Source organism: Helianthus annuus, chromosome 9 (assembly GCF_002127325.2).
Source record: "Helianthus annuus cultivar XRQ/B chromosome 9, HanXRQr2.0-SUNRISE, whole genome shotgun sequence".
In the NCBI taxonomy this organism is placed as follows: domain Eukaryota; kingdom Viridiplantae; phylum Streptophyta; class Magnoliopsida; order Asterales; family Asteraceae; genus Helianthus; species Helianthus annuus.
In genome coordinates this window covers 86,959,704-86,973,204 of record NC_035441.2, presented here as the reverse complement: position 1 = coordinate 86,973,204, position 13,501 = coordinate 86,959,704, and the positions used below count along the sequence as shown (strand labels likewise).

At 37.0% G+C, this 13,501-nt stretch overlaps 1 long non-coding RNA gene across 1 annotated transcript in view; it reads right to left on the bottom strand.

Annotated features, from left to right (window-relative positions):
- LOC118481955 overlaps nucleotides 1-10,120 on the bottom strand; it is a 29,461-nt gene extending 19,341 nt beyond the window's left edge. Inside the window, exons 1-2 of the long non-coding RNA XR_004866407.1 lie at nucleotides 9,992-10,120; nucleotides 9,280-9,367 (exon numbers count right to left, since the gene is read on the bottom strand). This is a non-coding gene — a long non-coding RNA (uncharacterized LOC118481955). The remainder of the gene's footprint in view (nucleotides 1-9,279; nucleotides 9,368-9,991) is intronic.
- Between the last annotated feature and the right edge of the window lie 3,381 nt (nucleotides 10,121-13,501).

Below are 13,501 nucleotides of genomic sequence, written 5' to 3'. Positions count from 1 at the left end.
GTTTGGAGAAATACTTCAAAATAAAAAGTCATCAAAAACAAGGTGTGTCATGAAAACCGACGCTTTTTACGATTTTCGCCCTTTTACTAACCACTAACCCAACCACCCACCTTTAACCCAAGCCTAACCCTTCACCCAAAAAGTCCTCTTGATATTTACAAAGGTAAAAAGTTAAAAAGGAGGAGGATTGATTGCTTGGCAAGCCTATGGAAGGCGTAAGTTCCATGCCGCTCTCGAGTGATTCACTAAAAAAATTACACCTTCGGCCGAGTGTTGAGTGATCTACCATGAGGTATGTGAACTTGTATATAAATAGAATTTTAATAAGGCATGCTATGCCCGAATAAGTAATTCATCTTGTGAAACGTTCTAAATAAATCATAACGAATAGGATTGTAAACAAATAAAAATAAAACTTACAAAGCTCTTGGATTCCCGACACTCTATGACATGCCAAAAACTTTCTCTTCTACCTATTCCATTTGGGAGTGTAAGCCACATTTAAAGAGTTTTGCTTGAGGACAAGCAAAAGTTCAAGTGTGGGGGTATTTGATGTGTGTAAAATACAACATATAAATCACATCAATTAAGGCATAAAACTAACCCTTTTTAAGTACTAATATTGGAAAAAGAGTGTTTTTGTCTTTCTTTTGTATTTTCAGGATGAAATGAGCTCAAATTCACAAAAGAAGCAAAAAGACAACTAATTCTAGCATAAATACAAGAAAAGGAATAAAAGTAGACTGCCCGGACCCTCAACGACATCCTCCAAGGCAAAGAAGAGAAAGCAGAAGTCTGAACACGCCCCGTGCTCAGCCAGCACGGGGCCGTGCCCAAGAAGCAGCATAAAAAACAAACTTATAGAAGCTTCCATTGCCCACCACGGGGCCGTGTCCAGCGGGCACGGGGGCGTGGTGAAAGTACAGCAGGCGCATTAATTGTAATTGCGAATTACAATTAATGAGGAGAGAGAGTGTCAGACGGGCACGGGGGCGTGTCCAGCGGACACGGGGCCGTGCCCAGCCTTCTGTTCAGCCTATAAATAGGAGTGCTTGGTTTCATTCCATCTCATCCCTTGGCACACCACCTCTCTCACACTTCATCCACCACCCACCACCACCATAACACCATCATCCACCACCATCATCCATTGTCCATCGTAGAGTGTGTGAGTCGTCTCGGGATCCAAGATTGATCGTAAGAGTTCTTGACAATCAAGGCCATGTTTGCCTAAGTCTCTTACATCACTTGGTGAAGACAAGTGTTTAGTATAATACTTTTTATTTTTAATCTTTTGCACTTTTTATTTGGTTTTGTATTAATGACTTTAATAACTAGTTGCTTATGTTGAAGGTGATCTTTCCTTATCGTTTGTCCGTGGTGTCTTGGCATTATTTTACTGTCTATATAAAATAAAAGATTTTCACCATTCATATCTCCACGGTCTATATGGAGGTATGTTGGCTACCTGGTCGGGGGTTAAGGGAACGGTTTGGTAAGGGTCTTGCCCTTGTTCAGCGTTTAGAGGTCCTGCTTGGGACCTGGGTCAAATTTAGTAGGATCTCCTTCAATGCCCATAGGTATTGGATGGCGGGGATCCAAACTCTTTGACCCCCTCATAAGTTAACTACTACTAATACTATAACCCGGCTATTTAGGACTGTATCCATGCTGACTCAGAATACTTAGCCGAGGGTAACGTCACCGCCGAAAGCGGGGCCTACCACAATTTGCATTAATAACTTAATTCATTATCTTTCAATAATCCGACCCTTTAGGATTGTATCCTTGCTGACTCAAACTACTGGGTTGAGGGTAACGTCGCCTTCAAAAGGGGGGCCTACTACAATAACTAAGATAATCTCTTAAACAAGTGCAAAAGTGCGAAAATAATCAAAGGTTATACTAATACACGTGTCGGATCCAAGTGATTCATCTTGTCTATCTGTTTTTATTTTATTTTATTTTTCAGCATTTAGTTAGTTTTTATTTTCTTAGTTAAAAACATTTTTCTCACTTTTTGATTTGGTTAGACGTTGAGGATAAACCGGTATTAAAAGCTCTTGTGTCCTTGGACGACCTCGGTATCTTACCAACACTAACTACGTCCACGATGGGTGCACTTGCCCATATGTGTGTTTAGTTGTCACGGCCCCCGACCCGGTTTGACCCGTTTCAGGAGCCGCGGGACAGAAATCCTGCGGTATTTTAATTTAGGCGACAGCGGAAGTCTTTTAAAACAGGATCTTTAGTATTTAAAACTGCTCATTACATAATTTAGGGATAAAACCCAGTAATTTACAATAATGTGATTTCCATGGAAATCTTTATTTTTAAAACATGTTCCTTTATTTATTTACACTGAGCCACTTTTCTAAGCTGGTAGTGCTTCCTGGCACTTTTCTTTGCTCACAACAGATTACCTAAAACATGTTTGAAAAAGGTTTTGTCAGCGGGGAAATACTGAGTGAGTTCATTCAGTTTTTAGGAAATGACCCATAGTTATAAATTACAGCATAAGAGCGATTACAATGGTTTACATCTTTATCTTTATCTGGCTTTCTGCCACAATGGTGACGATGGTCATACCACTATTAGGTTAATGAACTCTAATAGTGACGTTTCTCCCTAGTAGGTCAATGAACCTAACTGGGAGAAATAGTAATGTGCACAATACCCCACTAACCAATAAATCAAGATATCCATGACTTAGTCCCTGTAATTATAACACTTTGAAAATAATTTGGAGTATTGTAAAACAGTTGATAAAAAGAAGAATGACTCACATTGCAGATTTAACGAGCAGTGTATAAGCCTACTGATTAGCCTTGATTATTTCTAATTTAACAATAATGCATACAAAACAGGATTAGTGATCAATACAGCAGTTACGATAATTTCCCGAGATCAAATACTCGCAATGAATGACCAAGTGCAATACTTCAACTCATTTATCAAAATGACAAACGACAAAGTATAGTACTTCAACTCATTATCGAATTATCGACAACGACAAAGTACAATGCTTCAACTCATTATCGAATTTATCGACAACGACAAAGCATAGCCCAATGTGGGCGGCACTTAAACATTCTTTGGATATATTGATTGTTTGGAAACTGAATCGTAATAGCGATCGAGTAATTACCCTGTTATTGCGGCAGAATTTCGAGATTATGTGGGTTTTTGTAGTATTTCGACGATATCTGAGTGTACAATTTGAATTTTACCGTCGAACCAACGCAGGAAATCAAGTGCCAAACTCCTCTATTTATACTGGAAATTTGACACCGTCGCGTAGCGCGAGGGGGTACCCCTATAGGCGTCGCGCTACGCGAGTGACCACCCTACTTTCATAGAGTAGCCCTTCATGCATGTAGGCTTGCTGTGTCGACAGTTTTTAAATTTTCGAATTTTATAATTAGTTATGAGGATAATCGTTGGCTAGGGTTTATCCCCCCCTGAGTTTTAGGGGCCCTGATCCTGATTCTGATTGTTCTGGAAATTTTAGGGTTTGCGTAGAATCACTTGGGTGTCTCAATTAGGGTTTTCTTAATAGCTAATTACTATCCTAATTAGGGATTTTAGTGACAGTTGTTACATCCTCCCCATCTTAAGAAAAATCTCGTCCTCGAGATTCACTGGAATAGATGAGGGTATTTTCACTTCATTTCTGATTCTAGTTCCCAAGTATACTCTTGTTCTCTTCTGGATTCCCATTGGACTTTCACTAACACTAGTCGTTTGTGTTTGAGAAACTTAATTTTCCGATCTTCTATTTGTAGGGGTTTCTCTATCATTTATCTCTATATCTTGAAGAGGTACTACCAAGGATTTGCCTGATAGACGTTTCTTGAGATTGGATACATGAAACACATCATGTACTTCAGCTAATTCTTCTGGTAGTTGTAAATGATAAGCTACTGGTCCTATGCGTTGGATTACTGGAAATGGTCCTACGTATAAGAGACTTAGCTTCTTCTCTTACCGAATTTATAAATTCCTTTTCAAGGAAATACTTTCAATAGTATTTTGTCTCCAACTCGGACTTCGACGGCTTTTGTTTATTATTTGTATAGTTCTTCTAACCATCTTCAGCCTTTCCTTCGTGATACTGAATATCACAGTCGTAATCATCGAGGATTTCCCTTTTTTTTTCTCATGTTTAATTCTTGTTGCTCAAATATGTATCTTAAATTCTTATGACCCATATGGATAGTAAGCTTGCTTAGATAATGTTTCCTAATCTTAAGGATAACTTGTGGTTTCTAATTTTTAGGCTTACAAGTGGTAAGGCTTTCTTCGTGCTTTTGCAATTGCCTTGATGCATACACAATTACCTTTTTGTGTCGCATTACCATATATCCAAATTTTAACTTTGAAGCATTACCGTATACTTTTAAAATCTTCTGTTCCTTCTGGTAAGGCTAGCTAGAGGCTTCTTTTTGTTTAGGTTCTTATTTAGAATTAACTGTGTTAACTTAGTTAAGGATGTATCTATCTAAAAGAATCCTTAATAAACTGCCTATAGTATCCGGCTAAATTTACAAAATACTTACTTTCCATTTAAAGATTGCGAACTCTTCCATTGCTATCTTAGCAGGATCTAAGTGAATATCTTCATGATTTATCATGTGACCTTACGTGGTTTATTTCCTATAATCATAAATACTTCTCCGGCGGTTACCTGGATTTTCTATAAAGTTCTTATCACAGAGAATTCGAGTAGGGTTGGCTACTAACCAATCTATTTCTAACACAACATTAAACTTGGCTAATTTCATAGGAATTAGGTTGGCGAAGAATTATATGACCTGAGAGTTATATTTTCCTTTTTGCATGTTTTGACTGTAAAGATTTGTCTTAAGTTAAGAGTTTGACAGAATAAAGTATTTATAAAACTTTGGTGTGCATCAGATTCAGTTAATACTTTTTGTGTAAACGTTGTAACCTAGGACGTACCGGCTATTACATCTGGAATAAGCTCTGTTTCCTGAGCAGTCAATTGAAAGGCTCTTGCATTCCTTTTTGCTTCTTCTGCAGGTTTGGCTTTAGTGTCAGATGGTTTGTTCAGTTTTGGACAATTTGGCCTAAGATGTCCAGTTTCTCCACAGTTGTAACAAACTGAAAATTTCTTCCTCCTGCAGTCTTCTTCCTGATGCCCCGGAATTTTGCAAAAATTGCAGTATCCTTTGCATCTTCCAAAATGCTTCCTTTTGCAAAAATTGCAAAATGAACTAGTAGAAGATTGCCCATTCCCTCCTTTCTTAAAATCGTTATGGTTATCCGAACGGATTACCTGGGTAATCTTTTGGGCTACTTCCTTCCTTCTATTTTCTTCTCTTGTCCGTACTAGTTCGTCAGTCAGAGTATTGGCTAAATCTACCGCATCATCAATCGTGCGAGGTTTCGCAGCCTTGACGATGTTACGGATTTCAGAAATCAATCCCCAAATATATCGAGAAATAAGTACTGGCTCTGGCGAAGCCAGGGTTGGTACTACTCGAGCATATTCGAAGAATGTCGTAGTATACTTTCGACAATCTACATCAACCATTCGGTGGGTTAAAAACTTGTTTGTCATTTGTTCCTTTTCATATTCGGGACAGAATTTTCTTTCTACCAAGCTTTTAAATTCTTCGCAGTTCATAGCATACGCCATTCTTCTTCCTTTTGATTGTAACACCGTATTCCACCATTCTAGCGCTCCTTCTTTGAAAAGATTTGACGCGTACATGACCTGATCATCCTGAGCACATTTACTTTTGGCAATTACTGCCTCAGTTTTCTCTAACCAACGTAGTGCCGCAGTTGCTCCTTCATTGCCTGCAAACTCAGATGGTTTACAAGCAAGAAATTCCTTGTAAGTGCAACCAGGTGTTGCAGCTTTCATTTTCTTAGGGAGCGGCGCTGGTTGTGGTTCATTGTCATGATTAACATGATCATTGCCTCCGTTTACGCTATTACTGAAGTTATCTTCGGAAATACGTTTGCTAAGAATGGGTTGTTGTGGTTCTATTGGATTTTTAACAGCAACAACGATGGCTGGAATAGCGTTGGCTATCCCTTGAGCTATCATTGTTGGAATAGTGTTAGCTATCCCTTGAGCAACGATATTTTCTATATCCTGCCTAGTCATATATTGATCCCCCGGTTGTTGCTCAGAATCATTAACCTCATTAACTGGTTCATTATTAGCGTTTTCCATTTGACAACTAAGTTATAGATAAATAATTAGTATACAAGAAATAATCCAATATCACACTTAATTGCACATAATCACGTATACGCACAAAATTTGTAAATTTTCTAAAATTTCATGCTTCTATATATAACCGTTTTATTATTTATCTTACACATACTGATTTTACTATTATTATTACACAATAACAGTTTCATAAATCCCCTATCCTTTTTGTCAACGATATTCTAGTAACTGTGTTCCCTCTTATCGTAGTTCCAGGAGATCTGTCCCCCAATCTCTTGGATCCTATTCCCAGTATCCATTAGTTCTTCACCAAAGCGAAGTTCAGTCTTATTCTTGTTACTCATTGGTGGATTTGGTAAAGGTTCTAGATGGAACTTGAGGAAAAAGCTTATAGGGATAGTTTTGTAACTGTATTTCATTAATTAACCATTCGTCTATTTGCGAGTGGATTGAAGGGTTTGGAATAGATGGTTCTAAGTTCATTGGTAGTGGTGTTTCAAGAGAGCGATTAAAAATAGTTTCATTAACAGGCTTAATAGTATTAGGGCTTGCCATTATAGAATCTAACTCTTCCTGAGATGGTAACTTTTCAATTTGCCTAGAACTTTCCCCAATTTCTATTTCCTTGGGCTTGGGTTTCTCGAGAGGTAAAGCATCGAACTCTATAGGTTCTTCTATATCTGGTATATACCTATTGAAATCTCTGGAAACTTCTACTCTTACTGGATAGAGATTTAAATTCTGAAGGGCCTCAGACAAGTTACTCATGCTGTTTAGCAAAAATAGACATAGTCAGAATTCATAAAATTTATAGAAAACTTTTTAAATATTAGTTCCTACTGGGTATTATTGAAATTTACATCATACGAGGTTTTATTTTTGAAAATTTTATGATTTTCTTGATAAGACTTCTAGATTGTAGATAATAAAGGTACTAATACTTGAATCAAATTATTTAAGAATTTGTATGACTTACTACATTGACTAGCATATAAAGATCTGCTCATACTGTACACAATTAGTCAGATAAATAAACAAATAATCACAAAATAGCAATTAATGGAAATTAAGTATTTCTTAAATACTTAATTGGCTTAAATTAGTGGCTTGAGAAGTGGCTCTGATACCACCTTATTTCTGTCACGGCCCCCGACCCGGTTTGACCCGTTTCAGGAGCCGCGGGACAGAAATCCTGCGGTATTTTAATTTAGGCGACAGCGGAAGTCTTTTAAAACAGGATCTTTAGTATTTAAAACTGCTCATTACATAATTTAGGGATAAAACCCAGTAATTTACAATAATGTGATTTCCATGGAAATCTTTATTTTTAAAACATGTTCCTTTATTTATTTACACTGAGCCACTTTTCTAAGCTGGTAGTGCTTCCTGGCACTTTTCTTTGCTCACAACAGATTACCTGAAACATGTTTGGAAAAGGTTTTGTCAGCGGGGAAATACTGAGTGAGTTCATTCAGTTTTTAGGAAATGACCCATAGTTATAAATTACAGCATAAGAGCGATTACAATGGTTTACATCTTTATCTTTATCTGGCTTTCTGCCACAATGGTGACGATGGTCATACCACTATTAGGTTAATGAACTCTAATAGTGACGTTTCTCCCTAGTAGGTCAATGAACCTAACTGGGAGAAATAGTAATGTGCACAATACCCCACTAACCAATAAATCAAGATATCCATGACTTAGTCCCTGTAATTATAACACTTTGAAAATAATTTGGAGTATTGTAAAACAGTTGATAAAAAGAAGAATGACTCACATTGCAGATTTAACGAGCAGTGTATAAGCCTACTGATTAGCCTTGATTATTTCTAATTTAACAATAATGCACACAAAACAGGATTAGTGATCAATACAGCAGTTACGATAATTTCCCGAGATCAAATACTCGCAATGAATGACCAAGTGCAATACTTCAACTCATTTATCAAAATGACAAACGACAAAGTATAGTACTTCAACTCATTATCGAATTATCGACAACGACAAAGTACAATGCTTCAACTCATTATCGAATTTATCGACAACGACAAAGCATAGCCCAATGTGGGCGGCACTTAAACATTCTTTGGATATATTGATTGTTTGGAAACTGAATCGTAATAGCGATCGAGTAATTACCCTGTTATTGCGGCAGAATTTCGAGATTATGTGGGTTTTTGTAGTATTTCGACGATATCTGAGTGTACAATTTGAATTTTACCGTCGAACCAACGCAGGAAATCAAGTGCCAAACTCCTCTATTTATACTGGAAATTTGACACCGTCGCGTAGCGCGAGGGGGTACCCCTATAGGCGTCGCGCTACGCGAGTGACCACCCTACTTTCATAGAGTAGCCCTTCATGCATGTAGGCTTGCTGTGTCGACAGTTTTTAAATTTTCGAATTTTATAATTAGTTATGAGGATAATCGTTGGCTAGGGTTTATCCCCCCCCCCCCCCTGAGTTTTAGGGGCCCTGATCCTGATTCTGATTGTTCTGGAAATTTTAGGGTTTGCGTAGAATCACTTGGGTGTCTCAATTAGGGTTTTCTTAATAGCTAATTACTATCCTAATTAGGGATTTTAGTGACAGTTGTTACATTAGTGTTAGTAAATATCGTGTTTTATAAATTTAAAACTTTGCTAAAAGTGTAAAAGGGGCTTAAATATACATCAAAAATATAACACACTTCACGCACATCAGTTAGTATCATTAGCTTCCCTTCATATGAACATGTCCTCAAATACCCATAACTCGACTTATTCATTCAAGCATATAATTAAATACCCACTCAAACATGCATTCAATTTCTATCCATACACGTACTTGCAATTTACATCCTACATGTATAACTCTTTAATTCGACTTTATGCATAATTCATTATGTAAGTTCCCCTTTCTTACCCAAACTTAATCGAATCCCTTTCTTAACCACTTTCAACCCATTACCACTAAAACTTAACTTAGTAATCATCATTAATTCATATCTTCTTACAGTACATTCAATAATTACCATATTTCATAATTACCTTACCAAACAAAGAGGGGTAAGTTCGGAGTTCACTTACCTTGCGCGCCCGTATTTGCGTTCGCTTATTTGATTGAGTATTCGTAGCCCGTTAGCCTTCAACGCTCCCATCCATCTTGACATGATTCCTATACACTCATGTCATTACATTCACATTCTTATTAGCATATATGCTTATACTTATGAACAACCATATCAAATTCACATCTAACATACGACCTACATAAAGCATACTCAACATCATTAATCCATTTAAACAAGCATAAAGCATACTCGACATCATCCCTACATAATCTTCACATGAACTATATATGTTTACCCATTACTTGCATACAATTTCACTTATTATTGTCTTTTAGACATTTTATCAAACACTTGGCGTGCGTATTACTTCCTAAGCATAATGTACAAGTTCTTTAAGCATGTTCTTCCTTATTTCATCTTATGAACTATCACATTCAAACAAAATCTCATAATCATAAATTTCACTTCAAGTTTAACTATCTTAGTCTATCATACAACACCTTATACAACACAAGATTACACTATAGCATCTTCAAGTTCATCATGATCATCATCTTCACACTCATGCAATGGGTTTCATTCTAAATCACCCAATTACTTGAAATTATTCATAACACAAGTTCTATTTGGTGTTTCTAACACCTCTACATGCTTAAATTCATACAATTTCATGGATTGATCATAACCCACTTCAAACAAGATCATCAAATCTGAGTTTTATGACATACCTTGTGATCCCCTTGTGAAGGTGATCGTTAATTTATGTTTGGTTGTGAATTTGGGCCTCGTTTAGTCTTTCAATTTGAAGAACTTGATGAAGTTTAGGGTTTTTGGCTCCATGGGAGCCTTCCTGCTCGTTCACGAACACACACACACAATGTGTGTGTCTGTGTGTGTTATTTTCTTTTAATAGAACAACTTTCAAGTTGTTCACTTTGGTCCCTCATGTTTCGTTTTAATTAAATAAGGCTACAATCCTTCGTTTAATACCAACGATTCTAATATTCAACTAGGTTAATTATCCCTAGTAAATATTCATTTACGGGTTCCCTTTTACTCCTAACAGTATTTTTTACCCGTTCCTTTATATTACCCGAGTTTAAATTACCAAACCCATTTTTGGGGTGTTACAGACAACTAGTAATATATGTACTCTTTGATAACTCTCTCTATATTAACATTCTTATTTATGAATGAAGAAAATGGTTAAATCTTTTATTTTATCATGTATAAAAATTGGAAGAAGTTCCTGTTAAGGTTACCAACTTTCCATCAATCTTCTTAATATACTGATAAACTAGGTTGAAGTTGTCGGCTCTATAGGCGCTCCATATGACCATCCTCTTGACTAGTAAACAATATACCATATCAAGCTTGGTTTAAAGGCATCTTGGTTTTATTGTCTTTTTATAACTTAACTAGTTTGTTATGTCAATCCCACAAATGGGATCATGGTTAGGATCTTATTAATTACCGGGGCGATTAATCGTCCAAATTCATTAAGCTGCCAAATAAACAAGGTAAGTCCACCTTAGATCTTATTACTTTGTGATCTTTAGTGATGATCCCCCCTAATGGATCCATTCCACTAAGGATATGTTATGTTGCTCTGTAACAATATCACCGGTTTCATTACTTTGTCGAATTACCCAACCCCCATTAACCAACCATTCTTAACGTTTACCCCATTCAATCGGATCTGGTGCATTACTAGAAGCCTCTCTAAGGATCTTGATGTAGTATCGGAAGCCTTTTATTAACTCAAGATCTAGTTTGATACTAGAAGCTTGTCACCCAAATCTGGTTCAATACCATAATACCCCTAGTAAGATTTGGTTCAATACCATAAACTTACACCGGATTTGATTAGAGGTACTAGAAGTCGTACGCACACCTAGTCAAGTTAAGCCAGTTTAGGTTAATTTAGTTAAAATACGTTGTTAAGTTAATTTAGTTTTAAAGGAGCCACGTGATCCTGTCACAAAAGATAATAAACCAAGAATTAGTAAAAGATAAACACGTCTGATAAAATAAATACTATATTAATAAGCTTAACTAATCCAAGAGTTTAAGAAGACTTAGAGATTATAACCATGTGAAGATCTTAACACTTTTACCCATGATGATTACCATTTTTCCATGATCTTCAAGTTCGTGTTCAAGTGTAAGTGTATGTATTAAGTATCTCTCAACTCTCATTTATTACATATTTTATTGAACAAATCTACCGATGCTTATTCTTGATATGGATGATCAAAGATAGACTTTGGAGAGGTTTTGGTCGGTATGAATGCCTTCCTTAAGAATCAACCTCTCATCTTCAAGCAAAGGGTGCTTAGGAAACATCATGATCATGGGATACTTGGACATTAATGCACCAAGGGCCATGGATCATCACATCATCCAAGGAGTTATGACCGTCATGGAAGAGAGAACAAGGCCAAGAAGACACAAGTCTATCAGCCTTGAGACATAAGGAACTAGGGAATAAGAAAGCAAAGAAAGGAATGCTTGAATTGAGAGGATGGGATCTCTATTTATAGGGGAGCTAGAGGCAAGCATGCATGATCGTGCATGGTGAGGCACAATCGTGCCTTGTCTTTTTGCCCCCCAGAATACTCTAGAAGTCGTCCTATTTGTCTCTGTTGTGGTATTATGCACGGGTGTACCAGCATATGCACGACCATGCATAGGAAACGTGTCCCGTCAGGTCCTAAAATAGGTGTATTTCTGGTCTACTAGATTTGTCTTGTCTGATTTGTTTTTAGTGGGAGGCATGTCACACCCTGCTAGTAGCGGAAGCGTATTGTGTGTGACGTAAGAAAGGTAATCATTACATCCAAACGAGTAAACACATAAACCACTACGATGCCATAGATATAATGATTTTAACAAAAGATCACAAGTTTTCCAACATAGTTTCAAGTTTACCAACATTCACAACGTTAACCATGACATAGATTAAGTTATATTACACAACACAAAAGCTAGTTTTTGACATAAATCATAGTGAGGTTTTGTCCCCTATATACCCATATGAAGTTGGGATATAAAAGATAAACCCTCCAAAAGTGGCCATCGTTGTCATTGACTTTCCCGTTACCCGTAGTGTATCACCGGCTCAAGACCTGTTTCCTGAAATACATGTAGTTTTTAAAAAGTCAACAAAAGTTGAGCGAGTTCATGCAGTTATTGTTATCATATGAAATCTCATAAATGTTATCTTGTAATCATGGTATGTTCTGATTCATACATGGAGTTTGTTTAAGGATCTATCAGTGGGTAGCGAGCCCCCTGACAAAATGTACCATAAGTAAGTAAATAACCAAACCGAGAACACTTTGTTATCATTTGGGATCACAAAAGCACTCCACGGTTAACAACTAGGAGTGGGGCGTGCCTCAAGCCCAATAGATCTACACCTTTTGCACCTTGGTCACTATGTGATTAATGGTTACTAATGTTATCATCCTACTTATGCACATTGATCATGTTATCTTCTACTCCGTAACTAACATACCAATAGTTTTAGCATGTATTTCCCCTCGATGTTTTTGAAAAATAAAACATTGAAATCAGTGAAAGGAGGGACATGAACTCACAAGTTTGCGTTCCGTGTATTATGATATCGAAGTGAGCGCCCGTACGTGTCAATAACCTACATGTGTACTAATCTCGTTAGACACTAGGTCTTTCGGACCTCGTACAAGTTGTTCATCTTGAATTCTTTATTATGTTCTCGTTTGTCATCTTTGGAACAACTTTGTATTTTAGAGTGTTGATAGCTTACTCGCTCGATTGTTATGTATATACATGTATTCTATACGTATTGAATTATAGGTGAACGGGCTTCACCCTTCATATGTCTTCGTGCCGCGCACGCGTGTAATTGAGCCCTTGCTCATGCCATTGGGCCGAGCCCATGTCATCTATGTTATCGTATCTAAACCATGTTTTAATGTTATTGGGCCGAGCCTATGTCATCTATGTTATTGGGCCTAACCCATGTTTTATTGTTATTGGGCCGAGCCCATGTTATATTGTCATTGGGCCCTAGCCCATGTATTAAGGAATTTGGGCCTAGCCCATTACTAGCTTTAATAAGCCCAATTCTAACTTTATGAGTCCATTAACATGATCTTGCAATTTTTACCAAAATGTTACCAAGTAGTAAACTTTAAATAAGTTCATTTTTCTGATGAAAAATACTTGGTAACTTGTATAGTTTTCGACTTTCC